The 12,585-nt window shown below is 44.2% G+C and overlaps 1 long non-coding RNA gene across 1 annotated transcript in view; it reads right to left on the bottom strand.

The window, feature by feature from the left end:
- Positions 1 to 1,478: 1,478 nt before the first annotated feature.
- Positions 1,479 to 12,585, bottom strand: part of LOC120410309 — a 37,238-nt gene continuing 26,131 nt past the window's right edge. The window contains exon 3 of the long non-coding RNA XR_005602395.1: positions 1,479 to 12,471. This is a non-coding gene — a long non-coding RNA (uncharacterized LOC120410309). The remainder of the gene's footprint in view (positions 12,472 to 12,585) is intronic.

Here is a 12,585-nt window from a genome sequence, read left to right as displayed (position 1 = left end):
CCTCCCCATCGCGCAAAGCTGGGGGGCCATGATATCTAGATCTGTCATATCGATTTCTCTGTCCGTATTATTATACAAGCTAGCTTGTTGCGGCTTTTTCTTTCCCTTTCTCCTCCTCAAAGTCATTTCCATATTACTTTTGTCTACTACATATGCTTCTTCCCTGTTCAGATACACAGTAAAAAGTTCTGCATATCTTAGCTCATCAAACCTATGTAATGATCTCAATTCTACCATCAGGTCAGTAATGATGTCACTTTCCAAACTCCCATAGCGAGGACGATTTCCTTGACTTAATTTTAAAGTCAGCCAAACCCGTGTGGACAGTCTGATCAATTCTCAGCTGTCCAAAGTAGTTTTTCGCCCTGTCAGCCATCTCCAGTGTTTTATTATCAATTCCAATGGGCTGTTAGAAGGGATTTTTTCATTTTCATCTGAAAAAACACCACCCATGTTTGCTCACGGACAGAAAAACTCTGCCAGAGGGAAGCTTTTAACTCCAGAATTCAGCCTGCAATCTGGCCTCAGAATTCCAACTTCCCGGGCAGTTTATCTAGGTTACTACACAAACACTTCAAAACAGCACTTTAAAATACTAAAAAGCAACTAGTTTCAGCAAACAGTAAATGTGCACGCGTGAAAATCTGGTCTCAACAGGATTCAAACCCACAGTTTCCCAACATCCCAACCAACCAACCAACTTCTGAGCCACTCCTGCAGCTGCATAGGGTGCAGCCTCTGGGCTCCTGTGGACTCCACGGAGGGCGTCCCCTCCTTTCCACACTTTGCAGGAAAAAGTTTAAGCTTTCCCCTTTTGTGGGCTTCTGTGCCCCAATCTTTCCAACCCCCTCTGAGATCTCCTTCTCTAGTGCTAGCGCAATCTCGATAATATCGATCCCCTTTTCACTCACCTCTCTTTCCATGCTTCTGCCTTTCCATGCTGGGTCCTAAAGTCCTGGTCACAGTCTTAGACAGTGGCTCCGGCCCCTCTGTAATTTGCCGGCAAAGAGAGGGGCAAAGCAAGATGTGTTCCAACCCAAGACTGCGAGTTTCAAGGTCTTTAGGGTCCCTTCATGGTCGCCAGCAACTGATGCCTTTTCCTGGTCTTAAAATCAAGAGTCATACACGGTTAGAAGGGAAAAAGGGATTTTACCTTGGTATTTATTTTAAGGATCCTTAGGTGCACACGTCCAGGTCATATGCATCGAAATGCACCACGCCAAATGCCCTCCCCCAAAAGATCGGGTATAACATTATAGATCTTACTAATTAGCATATCTATCAAAGATTCCCCAACGAGAGGCTCAAGTGAGACCCCCTCCCCAAGGAACCTTCCCCTGGATGGTTCTATCTTAGTTTACAGAATGTGTCGTGGAGAGGACCCTGGGGTCTGGGGCACACTGATCCCTAGCTACGAAGCTTCTAAAATGTTTAGTCTCTTAGCTTGACAAACAAGTCCAAGAATGTAGGCAAAAAGCACTAAGAATACAGAAGTTGTAAAAAAGTATAATAGGGCTATAAAAGAAAAGGCAAAAAATCTTCATGGCATCAACACTACAAAGAGGAGCATTTTTACTGCACTTAGAAAATGCTCAAAAGATACTGAGGAAGAAATCAGTACCTAAAACTCCAAATACACAAATATAGAACAAAGCAATGCAAAATTAATTCCACAGCTACAATATTATGTCCTTCTGAGTCTTGTGAAAGAGAGTCTGGGAAATGAAAGGTCTTCACAGAAGCACTTCATTTCTCAGATGAAGAAACATGTGAATAATTTCTCACCTGATTAAACAATTATCATCATGCTCTGCCATTGATTATTCCCTGTACTTCAGAGTCGGGAAAGTATTGCCACGGCACGAACATGAGCTCTGGCTGGATTCACAGTGATCAGGAAGAAGGTAGCATCCCATGTCTCAGATAGCTGCCGGCCCTTTAGCCTTTGCAGAATTCTCATCTTGCCTCTGGCCAGACCTGCCAGTTCAGCCAGAGGGGGAAAGTTGGGCAGAAAACCTCACTGCTCCCAGCCAGCAATGCCCAGCCCTGGAAGCTTGCAGGAGATGTGCTGTGTGAAGGTAGGTCACAAAGAACTAGGCTGAGTATTTGTTTGGATGTCCTTTGCACACATGCAAGGCCATGCCGTATGAACCCAAGGAATGCACAGCCCACCAGCACAGAAACTGTCACTAGCTCCTTAAAAGGACCATGAAAGTTTGAGACGCTTTACTTAACTGCTGCAAAGGTCATTTGCCTTTGTGAAAACTGAGTTACAGTTAAGGGTACCACAAAGACTGGCCAAGAGTCTCAGAGAGCTGTTAAAAACAGCAAGGATCTCTTGGCCATCTGTTCTACAGCAGGTCAGGCACCCCAAGAGCCCGACAGCTGTTGGGCACATTTTCTTCAGCTCCAGCTAAATCACTGGACACAACCTTTAGATATGACACAGGGCTAGAAGGCTTTCATGGGCACAAATTTAGGGCTGGAAGAAAAGACAACACACAAAAATCCAACTGGCAGTTTGCAATGGCCATAGAAAGGTGAAAAGCACCATCCTCCAGCTGGGACTAAATGAATTAAGAAAAAAAACAGGCATACTAGAAGACTTTTCAAACCCTGGAACAGGGAACTGGAAAACAAACTGAACTGTGAGCTTCTTAAAGTGAACTGGAAGTAATGAAATTCCCCATATCTTTGCTTTCCAGAGGGGTCGAGCATCTTCTTCTGTCTCATGGGATGGGGATTCAGGACCCATGATCTGGCCGCTGTGCAGACTTGAATTGCTCCCAAAACTCAGAACAGAAAATGTTGTGCCAGACCCTTGTTTAACTGTTCCCATCAATTCAACATCCCAGTATTTGCAGATGATAACATTTCAAGGTACAAGGTACCAAAATTCCGTGTTTACACATTTTCCTAGCTCTTCCTATGCCTTGAACCCACTTACCAGACTGCCTGCCTGTATTTGTGTCTGCTTGTGTCCTCCTCTTACCACCATTTCCCATTAGGATCTTTTCCTCTTTAGTTTAAATCCTAATCATGCAACACACAATGTACAGCATAACACATGTTTTTGTGGTTCCAGAGACATTATTAGAAACAGACTTAGCCATCACTTGCTCTTTAGAAATTCACCTGTAGTAACTGATTTCCAAAATGAAGTGAGTTGAGACACCTTGATTTGGAGGACATTCAGCTTAAAAATCCGTGCCAGGAGGCCACAGGGTGGTTTGGCTTTTTTTGAGAGGAGAGTGTGCATCACTTTCTGAAAACCCAAGACTAAGTCTCTCAAAATCACTTTTGACTGCTGAAATCCTTGTCCAATAAATAACAATTACCATCCTCATTACTGAGCAAAGGCTGACAGGAAAAGCAGGTTTGTGCCAGAGGGAAAAAAAATCCTCAGTGCCTGAAGCTGCCTACAACACATTCCTCCTGGCAGATGTCGTCTTCTCCCAGGAGCTGCCGCTGCCACTTTCTACTGGACTATTTTCTTCAGCTGTTTAATCCCTCTGCAGCAAACACACTGCTCCTCCTCCCAGCAGCAGACCACAAGAGCGAGGGTTCACAACTGTGCTGTGTCTTCAGGTTTCTCCTTCCTTTTGAAAGTAAAGGACTGTGGGACTTGTCAAGTTGATTAGGAATTGAGGAATGTCAGTTTTGAACGCTACTGTGAAGCAAGCAGATCTGCTAAATGAAATGCACTGGGAGTGGGGGCAAGGTGCTTTTTAGCATTCACCACCCTCAGACAGAGAAGCAAACATGCTACCCAGCATTATCAGCACACTTGTATTAAGTGTTAAAACCCACAGCAGACAGAGTTGATTAGGGTTTTTTAATTACTGCTAAAATTATAAAAACACTAGACAAATCTTTTTAGAAATTGCACCTTTGAAAAGGATAGATAAAAATTCTGCTTCCATAATGGCAACAAAATGGGAACTGCAAGAAGGTTAAAAAACAGAAAAGAAAAAAAAACAGAAAAGAAAAAGAAAAAAGAGATGCAAAGAGAAAATGGCAGAGATTACAGTGATGCTCTGAAGAAACATAAGCTCCATCTAATTTTACAAGAGACTGAGAGTCTCAATTCCTTTCAGATCATAAAAACCACAAATGGGAGACAGGTATCTCCAACAGCAGCAGGCACAAATGCTATATTCCAACCTCACACCTCTCAGGCTGGTTATTATGACATTATTAAACGAAGAACAGCCCCCCACTCCAAGGTACCCTTATAAAGGCTGTGTTAAACTGACATTCAACTCAGGAAGAAGGAGGAAAGGCACTGGCAGGAGGCTATTAACACTACATTACTTCCCATCCTTTGGGAGACACATCCAACAAGGGAAAGGTTAGATAGCCACAGCCACATTCCCAGATGCCTTGATTCTCACATCCCCCAATTATCTCAAGATGATTTTACTGTAATAAGAAACCTGCACACTCATTGCAGGGAACAGCATTGAAACTAGGAGATGATATCTTTTAAAACTGCTATACAAATACTAAGCCCCCAAAAGCTTGCAATTTAAATCTAAGCAATTTCCTTTGTCCCTGCCAACTCACTTAAACACAATAAGAATTAATAAAAGAACGTAATCAGTCGTTACCTGTATGTAACATTCACAAGGACAAATCAAAAATGAACACGCATGAAACGATTTCACAACAGATTCTGAAGGGGATGCACTGGCTTGTGTTCACTGCAGTACAACAAATTTAAAGAATTCATGACATTGGGTTTTGTGTTAGACAACTCTTTCATGCAGCATAACCTGTCAGGACCCAATCTCCCTCCTATTTTACAACCCCCAGAACTGCAGAAATGAAGCTGCCTTCCACTGTATTTCCTTCCCACTGTGACTTGAATTGTCTTTGCTATAAACAATCACCCAGATCAGCTTTGGCACTTAGGGTCCAGCTGCACTTACTGTTCCCACTTCTAGGATCCAATATTTCTCAAGCAAAAAGGTAGAAATAACCTTCTAAGCAAAGTGTTAAAAAACCTGTACGTACACTCAAAGCAACCCACAGCCAGCTGTTGCAGTTCTATCAGCCTAATGGAGTTGCTTGAGATGATGAGTTTGAGAGAAAGTATTCGATAACAATAACAGGCATTTTTGAACTACCTTTGGGAGTAACAGTCTTCTAAAGTATGTCATCAGCCTTTTTCTGGCATCTGTGAAGCATCTCATATTGCAAACATCTGACTGACGAAAGTTTAACAAGCAGAAGAAAGGCTCTCAGGGCTAGCTATTCAAACAGAAGGGGCTGAGATATAAGCCTTGTTTATATTGCACTCTAAGAGACCACTAAACACCTGATTACAAGTGTCTTATATGAAATTGCAGCTTTAGAGATAATAATTGCAAGGGCTTCAGGCAGAGGCATAGGCATCTTGCACCAGCTGCCAAACTCCAGGCACAAACAAAGCTTTTGTAGGGTGTTCAAGGTGTTCACTCACTCCCTATAGCCAGAGACCTTCCCAGAGGGTCCTTCATCCCTTGTGTTTTGACATCTTGCCCAATCCCACAGGATTTCCACCTCCTGTATCCAGCAGCACCTTCTGCAGGAGTAACTGTGTATCTCCTAACAACCTCTGATCTCATAGGTCACACAAGAAGCAAAGTGACATTCTTGAGCATCACCATGTCACTTGCCTCCCTACAGCTAAATTAGGAGCGCAGCAGCAGCAGTCTATTTAGAGCCAGCATAGCTTCTTGACAGACCCTGAAGGAGAGACATTTCTTACATCTACATCACTGCTCCCCAAAAAACAGACTTGCACTGAGGAGCAGCTTCAATGGGAAGATTTTGCAGTCCTTCAACAAGTTTGTTTTCACACACAGAGAGAACATACAACATTAAGAGCAGAGCACAGGTAGCCAAGCTCCATCCCAGCTAGTTTTAAACAGCTTGGCCAGGTTTATCCATTGTATCACTGGCTGCAGTGACCTTCCTGTCTCCTTGAAAAAAGGAAGTTCACTGCGTGCTCTCTCACCTTGGACTGCAGCACGACTGGTTGCTGAGTCTCCCCTCTCCCACTAAAAGCATTAAGAGACACACATTGTCATCTTGTGACATTTCTAAAAGGAGGCTCTTTACCCCTGACTGGTTGGAGAAGTACAAGAAAACCCTGCCAGGCCCTGCCTGCAGCCTCCTTTGCCTGCTGGGTGGAAGACACCTCTCCAGCCATGGGCTCAGCACTGGGAATGAACTTCCTGCTGCGATAAAAGGATACAGTGCCACCAGAAAGCACCTGTTAATGGTACAGAAGAATATAAGTTCAGAGAGACCATTGAGTTGGGATGGCTGGGAGGCTGGACCAAAGGTACAGCATCAATTATAGAGGGATGCGACATCTGGGAGTGCCAGAGGGAACACTGCCGCCAGACACAATAACCTCAAACTCCCAAACATCCCAAACTGTCAGCTCCATCTTTCCATGTCACTTCTCTGCATACAGACACTTTTTACACAGGGTGCTTAGAAATATTATCATAGTGATTCATGAGAAAAGAGGAGCTCATCAAATGCTTTATGTTCATTTGTGTCGTCTCAGACAACTGTGGCACAGGTAAATCCTAGATATTTGTGGCGACTCTGTCAGGGCTTAATAAGCTTTGACAATGCTACTTACATTCTTAAAACAGCTTTCTGAGATATGTATAATGTGATTGATCGTATGATAATGTAGGTATGGCCACCTCTCCCCAAGACAATCATCTCCATGGATATGATTCAAAATGCACAAGTATTATGTGAAACCTACACAGGTTTCATAAATCCAAAGTACTTACTGCTAAACATGGAAATAGTTGAAAAATTTTGGTTCCTATGTCTTCATTCTTGCTGGGCTGTCTCAAGGTTTGCATACGACTGAGGTACATACCACTTAAATTCTAACACAACAGCAAGAATCATGCAGGTAATTCAACAACAGGGTGGTCCAGTGTATTAAACACATTTTGGAATGTCTGGGCTTTTAGCAGTATTTAAGCAAATGCAGACTGTGTGCTTGGCAAAGACAGGATTCCAGTGACAGGGACAGAGAATATAGGATTTCCGAGAATGATGCTCATATCTCCAAGCTCCAGGTCTTGAAAGATATCCATACCTCATTGAGAAGTCTTAATAATGACTGAAGAGAAAAAGAGGTCTAGATTGTGATAGCACCAGATTTCCCAAAAACAGGTAAGACCTTTGAGTTCTGTTAAATTTCAAGCCTGGTTGATCCCTAACAGAAATCAGCAAAACTTAAACCACATCACATTAAGCCAGTTAGTCCTTTGGTTCCTGGTCTGACTCAAGACCTGGAGCACTTTGTGTCAAAAGTGAGAGGGAGAAGAAAAAAGTGAAAGAGGCTGATGCCCCATAAGTCATAACGAAACCTTCCAGGCAATGCAGGTATGTGGGGAGTCCGGGCCAGATGCTGAGCTATCTTTCAATGCCCTTTCCAAGCCTGAAGTCACTCCATCTCCTAGTAGATTAAAAGGGGACCCGAGAAAGACAGATCATTCTAAATGGCAGTAATTTAAATCCTCTGCTGTATGCTCCTGGGAAAAGAGAGGAAGGAAAAGGCAAGGGAATCTCTGCAGCTCACACACAGGCTGTGGAGCTCTGAAGACACAGGAATCCCAATTTCCCAAAGCAGCACCAAGGGGATTTTATCTTGCTCAGTGTGAGAGAGCACGCAGAATTTAACATCTGATCCAGTGCCTAATGGTTATGTTTCTAACTACGTAGTACCCCTCCAGGCCTGCCAGCTAGTGCTGTCCTTGGTAGAGAGTCCTGCCTGGTGGGATTCAATGCACACTTTCTGCCTCCATCGCCTTCTGTTCATGCATACTGTTGGTACATTTAGCCAGGCACTTTCATTTCAGAGCCTGGTTGCTCAGTGATCTATAAACTGGTGCTCATGACGAGGAAACCAAGGTGCCAAAAAAATAACTGGAAACTTTACAGGACAGTGGAAAGCAAACTGCAAAGAGCTCTTCGGTGACACTTTCTTCCACAGGGAATAATGGCATGAGGAAGGTGAGCTTCCCAAAGATGAGGTTGAAGGGAGCCCCCAAGTCATCCAGGCAAGGCTGAGAAGCAGACACACCTTCAGGGAACTGCTCCCCCCTCAGGCAGCCCTCCTGGGGCAAGGCGGGGGCTGACTGAGACACTCCTCGGCTCTCCAGGGAATGCCTTGTATGTGCTGCTGCCAGTTGCTGAGGGACACTGACATCGTCTGGGACAGAATTAGAAAACCTTGAGCAGAAGGACAACGTGGCACAAGTGCTAAGTCAGCCGTGTGCTATATGTGGCACACCAGTTGGTGCCTTCTTTCCCCTTCTTTAGATGCTCATTCCTTTGCCTGCTCCTTCAGCAAGGTTTGACTTCAGCCTACACTGCCCTGTGACTGCTACGTGCCCCTGGCTGCATTCAGGCTAGCAACACCTTACGCAGCACTTAAAGGAGTCAAGAGACAAATCTTCTCTCCAGCCAACAGAGCCCTTCATTTGTCCATGTAATCCAATCTTTGTGCCATTATATAAAGCTGTGTCCAGTGTTCACCCATCACTGCCCTATTTCCCACCACCTGCAAATCCCATGGGGCCACTCCTGACTGCTGGTGACACCCCTGCAGTCAGTTCCAGATCTCCTCCCATGCTGTACCCTGCTCCCTGACCACCTTCCTGACAGGGTCCTAAGACCAAGATCCATAAAACATGCTGACCAGGCAATTTTTCGGGCTTCACTCTCTTCTACACAAATGTCTACAGCTCATCAGGAGGTTCTGCAGCTCTGAGCACCTTGGATAGCAAAAGACTTTGCTATTTTGTTGAAAGTTGTCTTTCATGCTGTGACCACTGAAAAGCCAAATCATTAGCAGATTAATTAGGCACTCTGTGGCACACAGCCAGCATTGCAGCTAAAGCTGAGACCTCAAAGTTTGCTGGAAGTGGATCCCTGGCTTAATACTTAGACCTTTGATGAAACAGGCAAGAATCAAACCAGACAAGCTGTGCCTCTCAAACATGGCAAAAATTACATATTGAAGAGAGCACAAGGAGCTCTGCAGCATCTTGGTGTGGAAAAATGCACCCAGTCTCCATCAGTTCAAGAACTGCTCAAGCACAGTAAAATGGATTATATATTCTTTCCAAATCTGTTGTGGATTATGGTAAGTCATATACTCCTGATAACTGCCTAAATACTGAGTTCCTTCCTGGATCTTATTAGGTTCTTGGCTTCAAACAATCTTCCAAGGTGTACAATTAAACTGGTGTTGGAAAAACCACCATTTGCATGTATTAGTTTTAAATTTCACTGAACCTCCCTTGTTTGTGGTCAGCAGGCTCCTCCTTGAGTATCCCTGTATTTACATTAGAAAACGAGACCACTTCTCACTTATGGGCTGAATAAAATATGTGTTTGTACCAGGGGACAGCTCCAGACCACAGCAATCTTTCTCAGAGATTTCTGCTTGCCAGGTGGTGCATGTACACTTGTAATTTTTCCTGCTGACATTGCAGCTACCCAGCCTTCAGAAGAGGAACACAGCAAATATTTAACAGCAACAGGTGTCAGATAGGAGTTGATCATAGGAAGGAGAAAACACAATAGCTGAAATTGTAGCAAGTAAGTGTGCATGGGACAGAAGAAAGTCTCCAGGAAAAGAGTGGAATATGCTGACTGTACTTAGGTATTTGTAAACAGGCTATATTCTCACACCTCGCCTGAAAGCAAACTCCCATCAGAGCTGTCTGAGCAACCAACATTTCCCCTGGTACTTGATCTGGTATCCTGCTGTGACCTCATCAACAATTCCACTAAACAATTAGGAAGTTAATTGCATTTTCAGGGATTTTAGACAGCAAAAGGCAAAAGTCTCAAAGGGAGTTCATTATGAAACAGCACAGAAGCAGCAGCACTCACCTTTTCTTCCAACAACTCCAGGGCTTGCTGAAATATAGGGGATCTTGTCTTCTACTTCATAGTATGAATTTAAGCCATTCGCTCCCTCCTCCTGAAGAAGGGCCTGACTCCCTGGGCTACAGGAAGCCCAAAACAGAGCTCTCCTTTTAAAACTGAGCAGAAAGACAGGAGTCTCAGAGTAAACACACAGGGAGTGCAGCCCAATACAGGTATTCCCATTTCCATTCTGGTGCTGCAATTGATACCACCTCCCTGTGACTTTAGCCTGACACAAGGAACATATTCCACTTCAGAAGTTTCAGAATGAATCACTTCAATGATCTGGACATAAAACACACTTCCCTTATGTTAGTTCAACTAAATCCAGCCCAAATGCATAAAAGTTTTGCATTGGCCAGAACCACATCCTCATCAATTAAACCAATAAAAACCAGGCAAGCCCCAAGCAAGCTGCCCCTTGTGTCAGTGAGTAGCAGGGCAAACAGGACATGGCTTCCAACCAATACCTTTCTCACTACTGAATTTTCTGGGCCCTTGAGAAACCTGAAGCTCCATCACTGTTCTTTCCCCTCAACATGAATCTTTTTGCATGAGAGAAGCATCCATGCACTGCCCAGGAGCTGTGCACCCAACAAGGCAGGTGCCTATGAATTCTCATTCCCAGCTGCTGCTGCCTTCCCTTGAACATGGATCTCAGCAAGTCCTAGCAAGCACAAGGGAGAGCCTGGATTTTACTCTGGCAATCCTGCTTGCAAAAAGTGGCTGCTAAAAGTGAAAGAGGAGCCTTCCTGCTGCAGCCCCTGGAACCCACAGCCTAGGCTTCAAGATAGCATAGCACTACCAGAGAACTGCAAACCTCCCATGCAAGACCACAGAATCACAGAATATCCTGAGTTGAAAGAGACCCACAAGGATCATTGAGTCCAACTGCTGGCCCTTCACAGGACAGCCCCAAGAATAACACCCTGTGCCTGACAGCACTGACCAAACATTTCTGGAGCTCTGTCAGGCTTGGTGCTGTGACCACTACCCTGGGGAGCCTGTTCCAGTGCTTGACCACCCTCTGAATGAAAATCATTTTCCTGATATCTAACCCAGTCCTCTCCTGACACAGCTTCATGCCACAGGTACACATCTCTGCATCACCTGGAATGACTTTGCTCCCCAAGGACATACCTGACATGTTCCCAGAGATGTCTTGGGACACATCCAAGATTGCCAGGCAGATAAACCTGTGGTGTTCTATCCCAGCACCAGAGAACTGACTTGATCCAAATCCTTTACCCAGCAATTGAAATAAGGACCTGCTATCGTCCTCTTCCATACCTGTTTTATCTTCTCATCCAATCAATATACAATTATTTTGGGTCAGCACCTCACAAAACCACCTTTACTGGCAGAATGAAGCAGATCTAGACACATCTGCATTCTTACACAGGCCACGATTGTGAAAAAACAACACTAAGTTTGTTCTTCATTCCTGAAATCCTTTCTTCCTTGAAAAATATATTTGGTGGTGGCTTTCAGGCTTATTTCATTGCAAATCACAGGTGATCATAGAAATTATTAGATCATTACCAATTCTTTCTTGCAATGATATTTCTCACAGATGTAGGGATTCATAAAAATTGGTTTACGCTATTTCCATCCAAGTTACACCTCCAGGATTCATTCTACTGATGGATTCACTGAGGTTTGGTTTGTGCAGTGTAAAACATCAGAATCACTGGAGATGCCCTCATCAGGCCCCTTGGGGATGACAGTCCACAGGCTCCTGCTAATCAGCAGCAGTGCAGAGAGTCCATGCTACCACCTTCCCAGACAGTCTAGCAGAGCAGGAATCCCTCCATAAAGCACCTTGGAGGCAGCCAGCAGAGCTCATATATCACAGGCTCTAGACTAAAGGCAGAGAAATAGGAAATAAAGTCCTTCCTGATCTGTGGTCCCTAAAGCAGAGACTGAGCCAAGGCTTCATCAGTATAGGTCTACTGATTCAAAAGTGATGACTCAACTTCCAACAAGTGCCTTGCTCAAGGTCATGGGCTGTAGCAAAGAAGACATGTGAGCGTGATCCTACATAAAACTACACCTTTTGCCACTCTCCATCCCTCTTCTTGGTGTGCATATTTTGGTAAGTTTACCTTCCTTAAAACACGTTAATCTAAAATGCAAGTGCTTGGATATCCTGCCAAATTTTGGATGTCTGGGCCTTCAAGCTTTTAACTTCTGAGTATGGAACACTCTACAGTATAGTTCATGAGACAGAAACATGGGCCCCATCAAAAGCCCTGCACTTACTAGCACAAAACTTCAGGAATCTTCAGAGTAAATATGAGAGGGATTTCTAAACAAGGGAGGAACAATCAGCACTCCTGGATTCTTCTGTGGAAAATCTCAATCATATGGACTCAGGGAAACCATCAAGTCTGAAAGAGTTAGAAGGTGTTTTGCTATCATGGAAAAAGTCTAGTGAAAACACAAAAGCCATCTTCTGAAAGCTGCGTCTCTTGGAGAGCATGGAGAGCAGGGACATCCATCAGGAGACTGAGGGGTAGAAAGATAAACAAGGGTCACAGGATGGCAGGCAAACAAGGTGAAAACAGAAGTGCCTCCATTGCCTGATGGCTAGTTTCCAATAATAAATACATTACAAACAAT

The sequence above is a fragment of the Corvus cornix genome, chromosome 7 (genome assembly GCF_000738735.6).
Source record: "Corvus cornix cornix isolate S_Up_H32 chromosome 7, ASM73873v5, whole genome shotgun sequence".
Lineage (NCBI taxonomy): Eukaryota > Metazoa > Chordata > Aves > Passeriformes > Corvidae > Corvus > Corvus cornix.
Note: the sequence above shows the minus strand (reverse complement) of the source record. Positions and strands in the feature narration are given on the sequence as shown.